The 19,032-nt window shown below is 39.4% G+C and overlaps 1 protein-coding gene across 2 annotated transcripts in view; it reads right to left on the minus strand.

Moving 5' to 3' along the window:
* SERPINE2 (serpin family E member 2) overlaps positions 1–14,176 on the minus strand; it is a 29,111-nt gene extending 14,935 nt beyond the window's left edge. The window contains exon 1 of one of the 2 annotated variants that reach the window (XM_039332187.1): positions 13,817–14,176. The gene's annotated coding sequence lies outside the window, so the exon portion shown is untranslated. Of the gene's footprint in view, positions 1–13,811 lie in introns of both variants that reach the window. The other variant, XM_039332186.1, reaches the window with a different exon arrangement.
* Positions 14,177–19,032: the final 4,856 nt, after the last annotated feature.

The following is a 19,032-nucleotide window of genomic DNA, read 5'->3' on the forward strand; positions in this document are numbered from 1 at the left end:
GATGATAACAGAGCCTGCCCATTACAGTTGCAAGTAGTGACAGTCATTAAGTGAGACAGCCTCCTTCATAATCCCTACCCCTTCTCTCCCTGATACCACGGTTACACGAACCCGGGGGTCATTAAGTGAGCATGAGGTGCTCATGGATGAGGAAAGTCCTGGGAGGCCCACCACCCAACTGGGTCCATAACGGGGACAGACAAGGAGCAGAATATTTTGCAAACCCAAAACAGGACAAAAGGGGTAAGAGCTAAAATAGATTAGGGCCTAGCACCATGTTCCAATGCCGGAGAAGTTTCCAAAGAAGCCTCCAAGCTTAGCCATTGAAACCCAGTTTATGGGCTGGACCACTGCCCCACTTCATTGGCCATTGGGAGACTGCAAACCTCTCCTGGTTCTTGCTAACTTTGATGAAGCCACCCTACACTATGAAAAGTCACAGGTTCAGGACAAGTTTCCCAAAAACTTTCCCTTACTTTATCCCCTGCCTCCTTCAGAAACCCACATTTCTTTTAGAAGGAAAACAAAAAAGCTGGAAGGGATAGACTTGTTGATCTTCCCCCCTCCCTCCATTAGGTGCTGAAAGTAAACTTTCCACCTCTGAACTCCAATCTCTATCCCTCATTTGTTAAATTTATCGTGACAAAATCTGTACTTACCTTGACTCCAGGCTGAAGAGAAGAGGAAAGGAAGCAAGCAAGCAAGCAAAGAAAATATTTCTGCAGAGGTGCGTGGAGGAGGTGAAGAAAAAGTTCAGCCCCAAAGTAAAAAGCATGCAAAGCACAAAGGTGCAGCAAATGTTCAGGGCAGAAGCTGGGTCTTAAAGGCAGTTAGGCAGATAGTAGTAGAAGGCTTACAAATCTTTAGAAATAGGTTTCAGGTTTCTAAGCTTTTTGCTTGCCTGTCTTGATTCTCTTTAGGACCCAGCTTCTGCAACGATGTTTGATGCACATTTGTGCTGAAGCCACTTTTTCTCTGGAGCAGAACTTTTTCTTCAACTCAAAGCAAAAAGCTACAGGAAGATTTTCTTTGCTTGCTTCCATCCTTCCCTCTATCTTCAGCCTGGCAGTGGATCATCTGTAAGTAACTTACAGATCTTATTACTCTCTTTCCAGGTATGCAGAAAATTTAGCAAATTAAGTGGTTATAAAGGATCGAGATTGGTGGGCAGAGATGGAAAGTTTATTTTCAATACCCTCATGGGGGAGGGAATTATAAGGGCAAATGACCGTGGGGCAACTCCTAATTTTGAAACATGATTGTATGGTTGCATGTAGTTTGGGGAGTTTTGTCATAACTTTGAATGGTCATTAAGTGACTTATCATATCTCAAGGACTACCCGTACTAGAGAAGGTGTTATATTACTGAACATGTTTATACTTGCATGGAAATAGGGGGAATAATCATGTATATATCTTTTTCTTTTATTTTTGTCTATCTGTACTGTTTATATTTTCTTTAGTTTGTATTAATGTTTTCTTTAATAAAATGATTGCAAAAAAGAACTGTAAAAGGAAAGCCACTGGACACAATATTGGGAAAGACACAATATATATAAATGCTATAAAGTCTCCAAGGTAAATGGGAGAATTAGAGTTCTAATGGAATCATTTTTGTCAGACTTCCCCCTTTCCTTTTTATGACTCTGTAATTCCTTAACATGAGGTAGAATCGGGGTGACTGGATGGAGCTCAGCATCTACTGGCCAGATGCCCTTCCTGATGCCATGCAGAGTTCGCAGCAGATATTTTTTCTGTGCAACCTGGGAGAGAAACATCTGCCATTACCTAGAATTGAGCTTTCAACTTTCCAAGTGAGAGGCAAACACCTTCACCACTAGGCCACAACGCAGCTCGTCATGACTACCAGACTAGATTACTGCAATGTACTTTGCACGAGGACATCCTTGGAGACTATTTGGAAGCTTCAGTTGGTGCAGAATGTGCCAACTCGGGCTTTTAATGGTGATGACAGTTATTTGGCACATGACACAATACAGCAAATCAATGCTGTATTTGCCGTATTGGTTCCCAGTGTGCTTCCAGGTACAATTCAAGGTGCTATAATCCTTTTTAAAGCTGTTCATGGCTTTGGACAGGCTCACTGTGGGACCGTCTCTCCCAGTTGTTTTTACCATCCTATTCACTGAGACAAAAGGAGTTTGCTGAGGTTACTGTCAATCTAAGAGGTCTTGGCTTGCAGGGCCCAGGAAGACGGCTTTTCTCTCATGGGATCCATCATCCTTTTGAACTTTATTTTTTGTAGTTCAGGTTGACTCCAGTCCTGTCAAGTTTTCATTAGGCCTGGGAGCTTGGCTTTTTGCTGAGTTTGGGGTCACAGATGTGGGACAGAACAAATCCCCTGGCTTTGTTAATGATGTGGGTTTTTAAATTTTTTTTTATATTGTATATATATTATTTTTAGCCTCCTAGTGTCACATATATGGCAACTGTACAAATTGATTAAATCAATAATGGTAGAGAACATAAATGTAGACAGTATAATTAAAAACAATAGGAAAATGAAATTCTAGCCCTCCAGATGTTGCTGAACTAGAACTCCCCTGCACAGAGCTTAATTCACAATTTAAGAGTCCTCTTGGACTCACAGCTCCTGTTCAAGGAGCAGGTGCTATCTGTGGCATCAGGGCTTTTGCAGTTTCATTTTGTGCATGAATTGTAACCTTTCCTGAAACTGTCACTTGTTCTTAATTGCTCAATTAACTATTGCAATGCAGTTTGCACGGAGTTGCTCTTGAAAAGTATTCGGAAGCTACGGATAATTCAAAATGTGGCAACTTGAATTTTTTTGTATTTTCTCTCCTTTTTAGATTTTAACTGTTTTTAAATGCATTTCTTATATGCCTTTTTATCCAGAACTATTTTCACTTCATGAGTCTACCAAATATTCTTTTTCGTGCTTCTTATTACAGTAGTTTAATTTCTACATTCACTTATGTCATTCAATTTGGAAATTACTTTATCTTCTAATATTTTTCATATATAACCTGCACCTTTCTTTTCTTAAGTCCTTCTAGTTTCCAAGTAATTTTTTTCACTACTTTCCTTTATTCGCAACATTTTCCCCAGAATTCACTCTTGACTGTATCAAATAATAGTCTGTCCCATATTCAAACATCTTATCTTTGTGTAGTGGGGTGCCCCATGGCTTTGTTCTGGGCCCAGTGCTCTTCAACATCTTCATCAACGATTTGGACGAGGGGATAGATGGGGAACTCATCAAATTTGCAGATGACACCAAGTTTGCAGGAATAGCCAACACTCCAGAAGATAGGCTTAAGATATAGGAGGATCTGGACAGACTTGAACACTGGGCACTATCTAACAAAATGAAATTCAGTGGTGAAAAAAGCAAGGTTCTACATTTAGGCAAGAAAAACCAAATGTACAGGTATGGTATAGGGGGTACCTTGCTCAACAGTAGTAACTGGGAGAGGGACCTTGGAGTCCTAGTGGACAATCACTTAAATATGAGCCAGCAGTGTGCTGCAGCTGCCAAAAAGGCCAACACAGTGCTAGGCTTCATTAACAGAGGGATAGAATCAAGATCACGTGAAGTATTAATATCACTTTACAATGCCTTGATAAGGCCACACTTGGAATACTGCATCCAGGTTTGGTCACCACGATGTAAAAAAGATGTTGAAACTCTAGAAAGAATACAGAGAAGAGCAACAAAGATGATTAGGGGACTGGAGGCTAAAGCATATAAGGAATGGTTGCTGGAATTGGATATGTCTAGTTCAGTGGTTCTCAACTTTTTTAATGCCACGACCCCCAATCGGTCATAAGTCGAGGACTACTCAACCGGTCGTAAGTCGAGGACTACTCAACTGGTGCAGCACCGTTTGCAGAACGGGACTTTTGGCGGGCTCAGCAGGGCAGAGACAGCCTAGACAATTCCTATTGGCTTTTGAAAGCCAATAGAATTAGACTCTATTCAAGAGAGTCTATTCTATTGGCTTTCAAAAGCCAATAGAATAAAAGGGAGTAGCACAGTTAAGGAAAAGGGGAAAAAATGGCGGACTGCGTTGTTTGGCAACCCCCATGCAATAGTCGTTCGACCCCAAATGGGGTCCCGACCCACAGGTTGAGAACCACTGGTCTAGTTTAATGAAGAGAAGGATGAGGTGGGACATGATAGCAGTGTTCCAATATCTCAGGGGCTGCCACAAAGAAGAGGGAGTCAAGCTATTCTCCAAAGCGCCTGAAGGCAGGACAAGAAGCAACGGGTGGAAACTAATCAAGGAGAGAAGCAAACTAGAACTAAGGAGAAACTTCCTGACAGTTAGAACAATTAACCAGTGGAACAACCTGCCTCCAGAAGCGGTGAATGCTCCAACACTGGAAGTTTTTAAGAAGAGACTGGACAGCCATTTGTCTGAAATGGTGTAGGGTTTCCTACCTGAGCAGGGGGTTGGACTAGATGACCTCCAAGGTCCCTTCCAACTTTATTATTATTATTATATTCTTCATTAATTTTTAAAAACCATTCATAATAAATAATCATGTTTAATTATTTGTTCCTTTTCCAGGTATAAACACGAATAGGATTAAACTTAAATCATGTATGCAAAACTGCTATTTTTCTAAGTAGCTGCTCACCAAAGTTACCACTCACATTAATGACACAACCATTTTTAGTACCCTGTCAGCAAGAGGTTTAACAAGCAAAGACTGTATAGTAAGATCAAATATTATAAACTAAGTATAGAATGTTTGAGAGTACTCTTAGCAGAAGATGTGCAAGATAAATTCAGTGGTGTACACAACGGAATGAAAAGTCAACAGCTCAATTCAATGCAGCTCACCAAATTCATCAATATGCTAGCTTCCCAGGCTCAACCTAACACAATGTTTATACCTGACTGAATGATAACAGATAGTTTTATTTATTTTAACATTATATGCGGAGGGAAATGAAAATACTGTACTATTCAGTAAACTGTTAGCTGCAAACACAGACATGCATTTTGCTCGAGACTACAAACATTTTTAATACACACATTAACAAGAGAAATGTTCTGAGGTACATACACAGTCAGATACTACCAGCTGCTTTCCTTTAGAGAGATAAAGTATTTGTTACACACACACACACACACACACACACACAAAGAGAGAGAGAGAGAGAGAGAGAGAGAGAGACAGACAGACAGAGAGGAAGGAAGGAAGGAAGGAAGGAAGGAAGGAAGGAAGGAAGGAAGGATGGAAGGAAGGGCGAGGGAGGAAGGAAGGAAGGGAGAAAGAAAAAGAAAGAAAGAAAGAAAGAAAGAAAGAAAGAAAGAAAGAAAGAAAGAAAGAAAGATAGATAGATAGATAGATAGATAGATAGATAGATAGATAGATAGATAGATAGATAGTGGAAGAAAAAGAAATGAAACCTGTGTGCTGAGGTGTTGGTTTCTAATTTTATGCATAATTAATTCTTTTTTATACATCACTACCTCTAAAAGGAGTTTTGCATTTCCTCTTTTATTTTTTAATATAATTTATTTTATGTAACTTTAAAGTTTAAACTTTGTATTAATTAATTTAAATTTAGAACTCATACAAGATTATTGCTAACAAAAGTTATTCCTTAATAAATGTTTTTAACTGTAGCATTTTGTAAGCCCTACAGTGCAGAGCAGATTAAAAAATACTTCAAACTTAACAGAAGACTAAAGACTCCTTTTATTTGGATTGGCTATAGGACCATAATCTTGCAAGTTGATGGTGCTCCTCTTCCTCTCTTTTTTATAGCTGTGTGAATTAAGGAGGTATCTGTCTGAAACCTTTACACACACTTTCTACAGACTTTAAGTTTTTCTTCTCTTCTTTTGTGTAACAATCTCCCTCCCTCCCTGGAAATCATCAGCTTTTCTCTCTATTCACTGCAATTGGCCTTGAAATAGACCAGTGGTTCTCAACCTGTGGGTCCGGACCCCATTTGGGGTCGAATGACCATTTCATGGGGGTCGCCAAACAACGCAGTCCACCATTTTTCCCCCTTTTCCTTAGCTGTGTTACTCCCTTTTATTCTATTGGCTTTTGAAAGCCAATAGAACAGACTCTCTTGAATAGAGTCTAATTCTATTGGCTTTCAAAAGCCAATAGAAATTGTCCAGGCTGTCTCTGCCCTGCTGAGCCTGCCAAAAGTCCCATTCTGCAAACGGTGCTGCACCAGTTGAGTAGTCCTCGACTTACGACCGGTTGGGGGTCGCGGCATTAAAAAGGTTGAGAACCACTGAAATAGATAAATGTCAGAACAAATCATGAAGAGCTAAGATTTCTTCTTTTGTTCAATTTATAGACAGCAGAGGGTGCACTTACTTGCAGTTGAAGACACTTAGAATCTTTTAAAATAAAAATTATTGTTTCTCCATTTACTAGAACAAATTCCACTATTCTGGTTTATCAGTGATAAATTACTTTATTCAAAATATTCTAAAGTCCTCATTTACTGCTTACAGAAACAAAATCCATTCAGACAAGTCTTCTCTACTCCAGAAGAGTCAATAAAAGGCTATCATCATCCACAGCCAGCATAATCAACTTGATCCAGTATTTATAAGATATGTAGCAGAACATCAGGATGGGGTTAACTTGTAGTCACAGGTAATACAGAGGGGTTTTTTTAGGAAGAGATGAAAAAGTTGCCAACCTAAATTGTACTTCACCGTAAGCTGTTGTAGCACAAACTCTATCCCTTTTACATATTCAAAAATATTAATCACGTAAGTCTTCATTTCCTCAAACACGGTCCTCTATCATGATGTGTTTAATTGTTGCAGGATCCAAGCCGGGTCGGTCACTAGGACCAGAGGTTTCGTCTTCCAAGCTTTCGGATTCCTACTGGTGCCCATCCTCAGGGAACCTCTTTCTAGTAGAGTGTGTGCTTTGGGTTATTTATATGGTGTGGTATTTATATGGTGCCTGTCCAAAAGTTCAGAAGACCAAACCTCTGGTCCAGGTGACCAACCCAGATTGGATCCTGCAACATTATCCTGGGAAAAGTTTATCCGCTTATTTAATTGTGTACTCTCCTATGAAATTTACTGTTTTTTTATGGCAGTGATGTATTAATGATAATTTAGAATTAACTAGTAAAAACACCATTAATATGCTGTATTCATCTATTTGCTCCTTATGGTAATTCATTATCACTAATATAATATCTACAGGGCTTTGTTCTTTGGCACAGCAAGACTATAAGTTTAGGTTTTATAAGACACAGTTACCTATAATATAAGGTACTTAATATTGATGAGTACACAGTTAAATCCAGCGCTTCTGGATGATACTGTACATACTTTATATTTTAAAAAGGCTAGTTCTTTATAAACTTTTTAGTTCTCAAGGTATTCCAATTTATTCATATAAGCCTCATTTAAAATTACTAAAACTTCCAAAACTTTTACATTGATTTCTATAAGGCTACCAAAGTTAATACATTACTGTCCACAAATACAAGAGGTATGACAAAATTGCATCCTATAAAGTTCAACAAATTTGCTTAAACCTTTATTTTAGGGCCAAAATACACACATCCAAAGTTCTGAACAGATTGTAAATAAATTTTACTTGTTTTATTTCATACCTATCATTTGTATTCATGTTATCTCAAATTATTCCAATGGATTCTAAACCTCTTTTGAGGAAAAAATGTTCTGCTTCCAGAGCAAGTATTTTGTCACTGACCTAGTTCTTCATTCTGAGCAGTTTCTGAAAGGATGTTGTCAACAACTATACTCATTAGAGAGCCAAATGCTTTGGCAAGCTTTAACTAGGATAGACATTCCACTACCAGGATGGAGTGAACAAAAGGTTCATCCCATTTCCAACTGCTTAAATTCCCACTGATAGAAAAGTCATGCAATTCAGCACAGATAAGAAGTCTAAAGAGATGAGTAGAAAAAAGTGACTCCATTTGGCACAAATGTAATTCCACACCTGATTAAGAAAAGTGCACTCAACCCACATTGACATATATCAGCATTTGCTGTGCCTTCAGGATGTTGTTTTCAAGTATTACATTTTAGGTAAGCTTAAGTTCTTAACCACAACATAATTAGTTCATATTTTTCTGTTTGAGAAGCACAAATAAATTATTGGCATGTTCTTTTAGAAAACAAAACAAATATTTCAGACTTCGGGTATTAGTATTCAAGCATTGTTTTCTATTCACTCAAGTTGATAACTTTCCCAAAATATACTTAGATTCAGTAGTACAATGCTTATTATTAAACTGTTACTCAAACACTACAACTAATAAAACTATTTTCAAATAAACAATTTCCCAATTACTTAGTATTATATGCAGTCATTTTAACACAGCGGTTCTCAACCTATGGGTCGCGACCCCATTTGGGGTAGATCGACCATTTTTCAGGGGTCGCCAAAGGCGGCGATCCGCCATTTTCTCCCCTCCGGGGGCGCCGCCGCGCATGCGCGCCGTGCATGGGGGGAGCCACACATGCGCACCACGCATGGGGGGGCGCCGCACCGCGCATGCGCATAACGTTTGTGTGACGGGGTCGCCGTCACACAAACGTTGAGAACCGCTGTTTTAACACATATTTTATGATGTTTTAAAATTATACAAAGATTCCTATATAAACTGTCTACAGAGAAGGCTATATAATTACAATGCATTTTTCATTCTGTGATACTAAATACCATATGGAACATCCAGTGGCATACTAATATTAAGGCTACAAACATCTGCTTTGTTCTAAATGTGTCTTAAGAAAGCCCTTTACCAAGAAAATCACACTGTATTTAAAGAGGTGAGCGGGATTGGAAGAAACCAAGTCTACCTAGTAATAACTTTATTCGTTAATTTATTAAGACATCTTTAAGCATCCAATAGGATTTCCACTAGAAATTGGAGTCATTTGGGGAAAGACTGTGGTGGCACAATAGTTAGAATGCAGTATTTCACTGCCAGAAGTTCGATTTCTTCAATCCTGACCAGCTCAAAGTTGACCAGCCTTCCATCCTTCTGATGTTGGTAAAATGAGAACCCAGATTGTTGGGGGCAATATGCTCACTCTGTAAACCACTTAGAGAAGGCTGTAAAGCACTGAGAAACAGTAGATAAGTCTAAGTGCTGTTGCTACTGCTATTAAAACAGGGAGCAGCATGACCATGCCTGATTCAGGAAGAATTGCTGCAATGAGGAAGATTCATTATTGCAATAGGAATTGTGACATTTAGGATGCTGATAATCATAACCTGTATCCCACATGAACAGGCATAGATCCTTGATGCTCAAATTGTTCCTCACTTATAGCAAATCACAGGTGTCTCCAGATGAGCAAATAGGTAAACTCTTACTACCAGATGAGGATAAGTTCTTCCCAATAGCAGAAATGTAAGAAAAATGGAGCAGGGCAAGTAAATATACACTAGAAGGAGGGGTTGCAAACATTATTGTGGAAACTAATAATTTGCATTTATTTTCAAGAGTGTTCTGACTCAGCAAAATGAAAAGATGCACAGGATCAAATTGAGAGAAGGCAAAATATACAGATGACATCTAATAAATCCAATGGCAACACCAAGATTTGGTACAGAGATTAGGCTCCCGTGTATATGATCCATACAATCGTATTTCTGTACTTTCCATAATGATTAACCATTAATGATTCATAGTGATCAGTCTGGATTTATAACTGGAAGATATATGAAATATAATATAAGACAAATTGTTAATTTGAGTATTTGGATAAGAACAATCAAGTCCCTGCGGCATTGATATTTTTGGATGCTGAAAAAGCTTTTGATCAGTTGAATTGGCAATTTTTATTGAAAGTTGTTGATAAAATGAATTTTATATATATATATATAAATTTTTATATATATATAAATTTTTATATATATATAATTTTTTATATTCTCTTAGGACTATATACCAACAACAATCAGTACAAATCATAATTAATGGGGGATTAACAGAGGTATTTAAAATTGAAAAGGGTACAAGACAGGGATGTCCATTGTCGCCATTGTTGTTTGTTTTAACAATGGAGATTTTACTGATTAAAATTCGTGAATCAACTACAATAAAGGGAATAAAAATAAAAAAGAATGATTATAGGTTGAGAGCTTTTGCGGATGACTTGGTTGTGACACTATCTCAATCGGTTATAGACTTGATGGAAATTCTAACTCAGTATGGGAAAGTTTCTGATTTTAAGGTAAATAATAATAAGACTAAAATATTATCTAAAAATATGATTATGAAGGAAAAGGAAATGTTAGTTAAATTGACAGGTTTTGAAATAGTGAAAAAGGTTAAATATCTGGGAGTATATATTACAGCCTCTAATATAAAATTGTATAAAAATAATTATGAGATATTATGGTTAAAAGTACAAAAAGACTTAAACAATTGGAAAAAATTACAATTATCCTTGTTGGGGAAAATTTCAGCTGTTAAAATGAATGTTCTACCAAAGTTTCTTTTTTTGTTTCAAATGATACCTATTTTGAAAAAAGATGCCAATTTGGATGAATGGCAGAAGGGTATTAATAAATTTATTTGGGCGGGGAAAAAACCAAGAATTAAATTTAAGATCTTACAAGACGCACGGGAAAGAGGAGGACTTAAGGAAATTATACTATGATGCAGTGGTTTTAACACTGGTTAGTGATTGGCTTAATTTAACAAATAAAAGTATATTTCACCTTGAGGGATGGGATTTATTATATGGGTGGCATACATACTTAATTTATAACAAAAAAGTTGACCAGGCTTTTAAATCTCATATTTTAAGAAGTGCTTTATTGCGTGTCTGGAAGAAGTATTATTATAGGTTAAATTATAAAATATGTTCATATGCTACTTTATGTTGCAATGGAATAAAGCAATATATTTCCCCATTTGCCAAATGGGATACATTGCCAATAATTACTGATTCCAGTTCTTCCACTTCTTATTCAGTCCAAAGATGCTGTAGGCTCTGCTTGCTTCAGATTTTCTACAAACTGAATCTAAACTTGGTGAATTGCTCAATACCTACTGACTATCCCACAGAATTTTTCTACAGAATTGGCACAGAGACCTTTCCTAATAGACTATGGAATTTCAAAAACTATCCTTCATACAGAGCTCTTTCCTACTGAGCTGGGCTGACAGTGATCATTTCCTGGGAATTTTAATCTTGCAGGTGCCTGACAAATTGCTTGTCCTAAGCATTGTAACTATGGGATAAGATGGCCTCTGCTCTACTTGGATTAAGTGGTTATCATGACAGGAAGAAACATATTAAAATTCTGAAATTCTGAGTCAGCACATCAAAATTATAATGACTAATAGTTCAGGCAAGTCAATTATTTGCCACTACTGTAATCTATTTCAGTGACTCCAATCTGCTCCTGGATCATTTTTAGCCCCAAAGGGTATTTCAATCAAATTTCTGGAAGCAAAATAAGGCTTGATTTGGCTTTTTAATAAATAACAGCAATATTCTGCGGCCATGTCCTACTAACCATGTAAGAATGCAGAAAAGACATTATAAGCAATTGCTTTGTGGGAAGACAAGAGAAATGGTCAGAACTTTCCGATAGTAGCCATTCAAGCCAGAAACTCAACTCCACTCTCACAACTCTATCATTAGAACTGGAATCCACTATGCCCCACTTTTACAACTCCAGCTAAGATCTGAGAAACACATTTTAGTTCTCTTAATACATAAGGAAAAAGAAAGCCAAATCAAATTGACCTGAATTCCTCTTCCTGATAGCCACCAGTAAAACCTTCAGAAATTAAAAAATTAAGTTCAGCAACCTACACCAGAAAATGCATCAAATAATAATTACCTAATAACAGAAATTATCTGTAAGATCTTAGAATGGTAGACCCCAGTATGAGTCACCCTTTTTTCATTGCAATAGTGCCAAACCATTGGGGCACAGCAGTAATAATCACTGTAACAATGAAAAGAAAATTGAATTACCATTCAATTGGTTTATACAAGATCATCAGCAAACTGTACACCAAACATCTGAACACAAAATTGTTGGACTGGCCAGAAACATTTATTTGAGAATTAAGAATAATTATGCAAAAAAGAGAAAAAAGCCCCAGTATTTGCTAAACATACCAGAATTTACAGATGTCTATGCCCAGGTTATTCTCAACTTCTCAATGGTTCACATCTAGGCCCTATGGTAACTACTCAAAATCAAAAACTATTATCAAAAATTCTACAAAGTATCATTCAATTTCCACACAATGTCTCAAATGTAGTTCTCCACAAGGCCGAAGTAAATAAGATTGAAAGAAATATTCAGCTTTTTTTCATCTATTGGTTGTAGATAAATTTCTGCCCATATACTTGACTTGTCTGACCCTAGCAGTTAATTTTAATATTATATGGAGGAGGGATCTGCTTGAGAAGCTACACTTATATGGAATCTCTAAGGAAATTCTCCTATTCAAAAAGTGAGAACATGCCAGAAAGGTACCCAGAACCCATTGGACATAGAAAAACAACTATATCAGTATAAGCTATCCAGAGGTTTTCTTAAGGAGTTGATCTTTTTCACTCACTTATGAGATATTTAAATTCCATTTGTTTCCAAGATGAGGAAGTCTTGAACTAATTGCACTAAATCACTTATTGATTTAATGTTTAAGGTTTAATGCTCCACTTTCACTGTATTTGAAAGCAAGTATTCTCTCTCTCTCTCTCTCTCTCTCTCTCTCTCTCTCCCTCCCTCCCTCCCCCTCTCCCTCTCCCTCTCCCTCTCCCTCGCCCTCGCCCTCTCTGTGTGTAAATAAATAAAATATCCTGTGGTTTCTGACTGTCTTTGTGATGTGGATGCTGCTGGATATACATACAGTTTCTATAAGGATTCCAGGACTTCTTTTATTTACCCTGATATATCAAATACTCCTGGCACATAGATGCTTTTTACATTCAAAATCTTCTCTTGGACCAGACTGATTTACTTCCTTGGCTTTGCTAAATTCTGCCATACAGCTACTAAATCTAGGCAGGAACTAACAACTTCCAAGGATAATATTTTCCAGACTCCTGCCATTTAGCTCTGCCTATAGACGATGTCTCCATTTAAAAAAAAAAATACCAGGATTTTACTCTTCATTTTTAGATTCTTCTTAGCTCAATTTCTAAATGCTTTTAGTTTAGTATTAACAATAATAGTTACACTCATAGACAGAAAGTAATCAGAACAGACGTTGCTTAAATCGTTTCGGTTTTGCTTTATTTTTGTTCTTGTTTTTATGCTGGCCCTTGGCCGAAATTAACTGCTTGTTTGCTTGATTACCAGCCTCAAACGGTTCGCAGTACCCATTGTCTATCAGAGGGAGGTGAATTGCCTTGTTCGATAACTGCAAATTTAACTCTCCAAGTCCGTCAGAAACAGACCTCGCTACACAAAAACTTTTTAAACTCAGGAGTTATTACGTTCCGCAAACTCAATTTTGTCCCCACCATTACATTTCAGCCAATTTCCGGGCGACCAGTCTTAATAAACTAACGGCTGTCATCTGGCTTGCGAGAATCTGAGCCAGTCTCTCCCAGCCACTGGCAGTCGGGGCAGGGAAGAGCGCGGGGGGCGTTTGGGGAGACCCCAGGGGAGGGTCGGGTAGAAAGAAAGAAAGGGAAAGGAAGCAGGCCAATCACGCCTATATGGAAGCCGGAGGGAGGAGAAGAATTAAAGCCGGATAAAGAAACAAAAGGACGGAGAAGAGGAAAAGAACGCGCGCTTTGGGGAGAACTCGCTTCCACGAAGACTCCTTCCTGGAAGCCAAAACGCTCCCCCTTGAGACGTACCTCACCTCGAAGCGGCCGGAGAAAAGGCTACTGCTGCAGCTCCGCGTCCTCCACCGCTCGGCTCAGCGACTAAAGCGAGCCGCCCCAAATCCGGCATTTATCCCGCCGCGGTCGAGAGCGCGCAGAAGCGACCAGGCGGCGCCCACTTCTCTTCCTCTCTCCCTCTCCCTCTCCGCAACCTCCGCCTCCTCTGCTCGACTTTCTCCACCGCGTTCCGGGCTTTCTCTTTCTTCCGTACAAGATCGCGCGGCAAAAAAAAAAAAGAGAGAGAGAGAGAGAGATCTCGCTGGTCCTGATCCCGATTCTCTTTCCAAGTCAGCAGCCCTCCCCGTCACGAAAGCCCGGCCGCCGCTGGCTCTTTCTTCGTCGCCTCCCCCTCCGCGAAAGAGAAAGCAAGAGGGCGGCTTCGGGCGCCGGCGTGGCTCTGCTCTCTTTCGCTTCCAGGCGGAATTCTTGCCTCGCCCGGTTTTCAGGATGAGCTTTGGAGATAATTATAGTTGCTTTCACCGATAGCACACGATCCATATCTTTTAAAAAGAGAGAGAAAGAGAAAGAGAGAGAGCCTTGAGTGAACTTAACGATGTTTTAAATTAATGGCCAACCGCAACAAAATGTTGCAGTACATCTAACACCCGTCCAAGATGCAAGCGGTATCTCGGAGGTGCCTTTTCTTCCATCTTCCCCCGATTTCTCTTTTTTCCGAGCAGCCTAACTTGGCCAGTTGCTCAGTCTCCCTAAGTAACTATTAAAAAGATTTTCGTGTTGAGATTTCTGTTGGGTTGGGTTGGGTTGACTTTGCAATTGTACATTCGTAATGAAAGTAGAACTAGGCTTATGAGAGATAACCTTCCCTTATGTGCACGAATAGAGTTGTTCCGGAATACAGGGAATAGCTGCATTTATGACATTTATATGTCATGCATATATCTTAAGATAGTGTTCAAGTTTATCTAGACAAAGGATTAAGATTGTCATAGATTACCCACTTTTGTCTCTAGCCTGATCCACTACAAATTTGAGTCCTATCAAATATTAACAGGTAATTCCCTGAAAAATACTTCCAAGGGAATATAACTGAACAAATTAAAATGTTCTACACTTCTTTGCATACTGCATTGCATTGCTACATGTGTTGGATTGGAAAATTCAGTCCCATCTTCTATCTGATGGAAGAAGTGGTCAGGAGTTGTTGTTTCCCACAATAAATATGACAAATAAATAAATAAAAATTCTCATTACTTGAAGCTGAGCCTTTACAGAGACTGTGATTTCTTCTCTGGTATGCAAAACAGAAGAAAAAAGTTGCTAACTACAGGATTCTCAGGCTAGCTGCAATTCATTAATGCAACAGGTAACCATAATTGCTCACTTACATTGAACCACATAATGAAATGTGTACATCTAAGGCCTCTAGGACAGGGGTGTCACTCAATTTCATTGAGGGCCGCATCAGCATTGCGGTTGCCCTCAGGGGGGCAGGTGAGTGTGACCAGGGTGAGTGCGGCCTACTGGGTGGGTGTGGATGGAGTGGGTGTGGCCAGTGGGATAGATCTGAGGGTCTCTGGCAGAAGCGGGTGGGACCAGGGCAAGTGCCAAGGCATGGTCCACTGGAGGAGCCTTACTGTTCTTCTCAGGCCATGTAGGGGAGGGGGATTATGGAGCTAAGACTGAATGTGTTTCAGCATAGATGGCCGCCACAAAATTGTACATTGGCTCCCGGCTGGCCTGGGCCAGGGCCAAGGCACAGGGGGCCGTTCCCTCACTGTTTTCCGAATGGCTTCACGGGCCACATGAAACCACTTCGCGGACCACATCCGGGCCCCAGGCCTTGTGTTTGACATGTCTGCTCTAGGATCTCCATGCCACAGTACTTGTATTCCTGCACCCATGTTGTGTACATTTTTTCAGACCCTTTCAATCAGCCTCCCCACTGCCTCCCTCTCCCAGAAAGGTTGCTATGAAGAGCTTGAAAGCTATGACAAATGAAAAAAAATAGCATGTCAGCATTTTAGTAATCAAGCACTTTTCTCTGTATTGTAACCATAGTTGCCAACTGCTATGGCAGCTTGAAAGAGGACTGAGGGAGAAACTGCTCCCACCAGGCACCAGAAAGTGGGTCTTGAGGCTTTATGGTAATGGTTGCCTTGACACCCAGAGACAGGATGATTCAAGAGTTCCTACCAAGAGGAGAATAAACCATCAACAAGGTTAGCAGAATTGCAATACAGCAAAAGGAGAAAAAAAGTAGCTTTGCTCTGACATCAAATTAGCCATGTGGAGCCAGAAAAACAACAACCCCAACTTAGCTCTCAAACCCAGTTAAACAGACCCAGGGAACTACAGACCAATCAGCCTAACATCAATACCTGGGAAAATACTGGAAAAGATAATAAAAAACCAGATCTGCTAACATCTAGAAACAAACAAAGTTATAACTAGAAGCCAGCATGGCTTTGTTAAATACAGATGATGCCAAACCAATCTTATTTCAAAGTAGATCAGGACCTACTTCTTGGAAAGCTTTAAAAAAATGGAATAGACAGTTTCCGCATCAGATGGATTTTTAATTGGCTGAAAAACTGTACTCAAAGAGTAGTCCTTAATGGTATTATATCTTCATGGATGGACGTAAGCAATGGGGTGCCACAAAGTTCGCTCCTAGGCCCAGTATTCTTCAACATCTTCATAAATGACCTAGATGAGGAATAGAAGGGGAATTTATCAAATTTGCAGATGGCACTAAGATGGCAGAAACAGGCAACACCCAAGATGATAGGCTCAAAATCCAGAGGCATCTTGACAGACTTGAACACTGGGCCCTATCTAACAAAATGAAAATCAATGTAGAGAAAAGTAAAATCTTACAGTTAGGCAAGAAAAACCAAAAGTACACATATAGATTGGTGAAACAAGGCTTAATAGCAGCAACTGTGAAAGGATCTTGGAGTCTTAGTGGACAATTATTTAAATATGAGCCAGCAATGCAATCCTAAATTTCATTAACAGAGAGATTCAATCAAGATCACATGAGGTATTGATTCCACTCTATAAAGCCTTAGTAAGACCATACCTAGAATACTGCAATCAATTTGGTCTCCACAATATGAAAAAGATGTTGAGACTCTGGAGAGAGTGCAGAAAAGAGCAACAAGGATGATTAGGGAACTGGAGGCTAAAACGTATGAAGAACAGTTACAGGAACTGGGCACGGCTAGTCTAATGAAGAGAAGGACCAGGGGCGAAATGATAGCAGTGTTCCAGTATTTGAAGTGCTTTCACAGAGAGGAGGGGTCAATCTATTTTCCAAAGCACCTGAAGGCCAGACAAGGAATAACGGATGGAAACTGATCAAGGAGAGATTCAACTTGCAAATAAGGAGAAATTTCCTGACAGAACAATCAACCAGTGGAACAGATTGCCCTCAGATGTTGTGGTGCGTCATCACTGGAGACTTTCAAGAAGAGATTGGGTTGCCATCTATCAGAAATGGTGTAGAGACTCCAGCTTGGGCAGGGTGTTGGACTAGAAGACCTACAAGGTCCCTTCCAACTCTGTTATTCTATTCTATTCTATTCTATTCTATTCTATTCTATTCTATTCTATTCTATTCTATTGCTGTGTAGTCATACAGGTTTGGAACTGCAGAGACACATCTTTTGGTCTGGATTTATATACATATAAATATTATATATATATATATATATATATATATATATATATATATATATATAGTTAATAACACTAAAAATATGAACCCTGGGAATATTCATATCTAAAATAAAGTGAACACCAAGGTATTGATTAAAACTATAAGAGTTTAATTTAAAAACGCCAAGCTTTCGCCGTCATCTGCCGGCATCATCAGGACTGGACCGTCAGGGTGTGAGAGAGTCATTTTATAGGCAGGCCGGAGTCTGCACTCGGCTCCTCGATCTCGTCACCGGACCCAATTGGTTGAATTGTGCTCTGGTGGTTCGTTTCTTTCTGTCCTTCCTAGCTGCGTGTGTATCTTCATCTACCTTCTTTTCTTTGGATTCTGAGGCAGGTGATGTAAACCCCTTGTCTCTGCGATTGCCTCTATCCCTCAATCCATTCCCCCTTTCGGGTTCGAGTGGTAGTTTGTACTTGTCCTTTTCCTTTCTCCAATCACGCTTCACCCAGTCACTTTCTCTATGAGTATCTTTCTTTTCATCCTTAATGCCCCTCCCTCGTGCCCAACTGTCATTAGAATGGTCGTGCACAATGTTCCAGACTGTCTGGGGTGGCTCAATGGATTGTTTTTCTATGGGGGTGATCTCATGGTTATAATTATCTTTGGCCCGTCGGTGAGGTGTCAGGTCTAATGATCTCTCCCCATCTTTGTCTAACGTATCTCCTTGCATGCTAATTGGGATATCTCTGATGTTCGTGATGCAGGGGTTCTGGGCTTTAATTTCTATCGCTCTCTTAGTTTTTTGCAAGCGTGTTAACATTGCAAGGGTAGTGGGAATTCTCAATCGTTGTCCGTCCTCTTCTGAATTGCATCGAGTTGGTTGGGGGGTTGGTACATCTCCTATGGTTCTCTCATTGGATTTACTATCGGGCCAGTGGTAACGAGATGGGTGGTTGGTCGCACTCCATGATCTAAGTGCTAAGTGTGCCGGACAGAGGTCAAGATGCCGGTTGATAGAGGTGCCATTGGATAGCCATGCTTCCTTAAGCAGTCGGCCTCCCTTAGTACTGTCACTTGCCAAGACGTCTACTTCATTAAAATTAAAGCGGTGGCCCAATTCTGCCATATGAGTCCATATCTGGGAGTGTTGTTCGCCCCTTTTCACAGCTAGTCTGTGTTCGTGGACCCTGGTCTTCACTTGTTTGGAAGTCTCCCCAATATATATATATATATCCGGGATAAGGTGACTTTGATTTTTTTTGTTGGGATGAAGAGGTAATATGTTCCTTCTTGAGAAGTTATTTTGCAGCCTCCTTATCATGTCCTCCATTATTTAGAATAGCCCTAAGAGCCTTGTACGCAGCCTTTGCAAATAATGAAGAAAAGTAAAGCAAAAAAAGAGACACAAGGTTTCATTTTTCTGTTAAAAGTTAGGGCCCCGTGAGTCAGAAAGCAGATTTACAAGGATGATTTGTTCACCCCTTTGTTAGAAAAAAAAAACACCTCATTGAAGGGCAGAGTCCTATTCTATAGTCATTTGACCAGTATGTCTTTAAATTTAAGAAGTGC

The sequence above is a fragment of the Crotalus tigris genome, unplaced genomic scaffold (assembly GCF_016545835.1).
Source record: "Crotalus tigris isolate CLP2741 ecotype Arizona unplaced genomic scaffold, ASM1654583v1 scf7180000024453.458620722:586385, whole genome shotgun sequence".
NCBI lineage: Eukaryota > Metazoa > Chordata > Lepidosauria > Squamata > Viperidae > Crotalus > Crotalus tigris.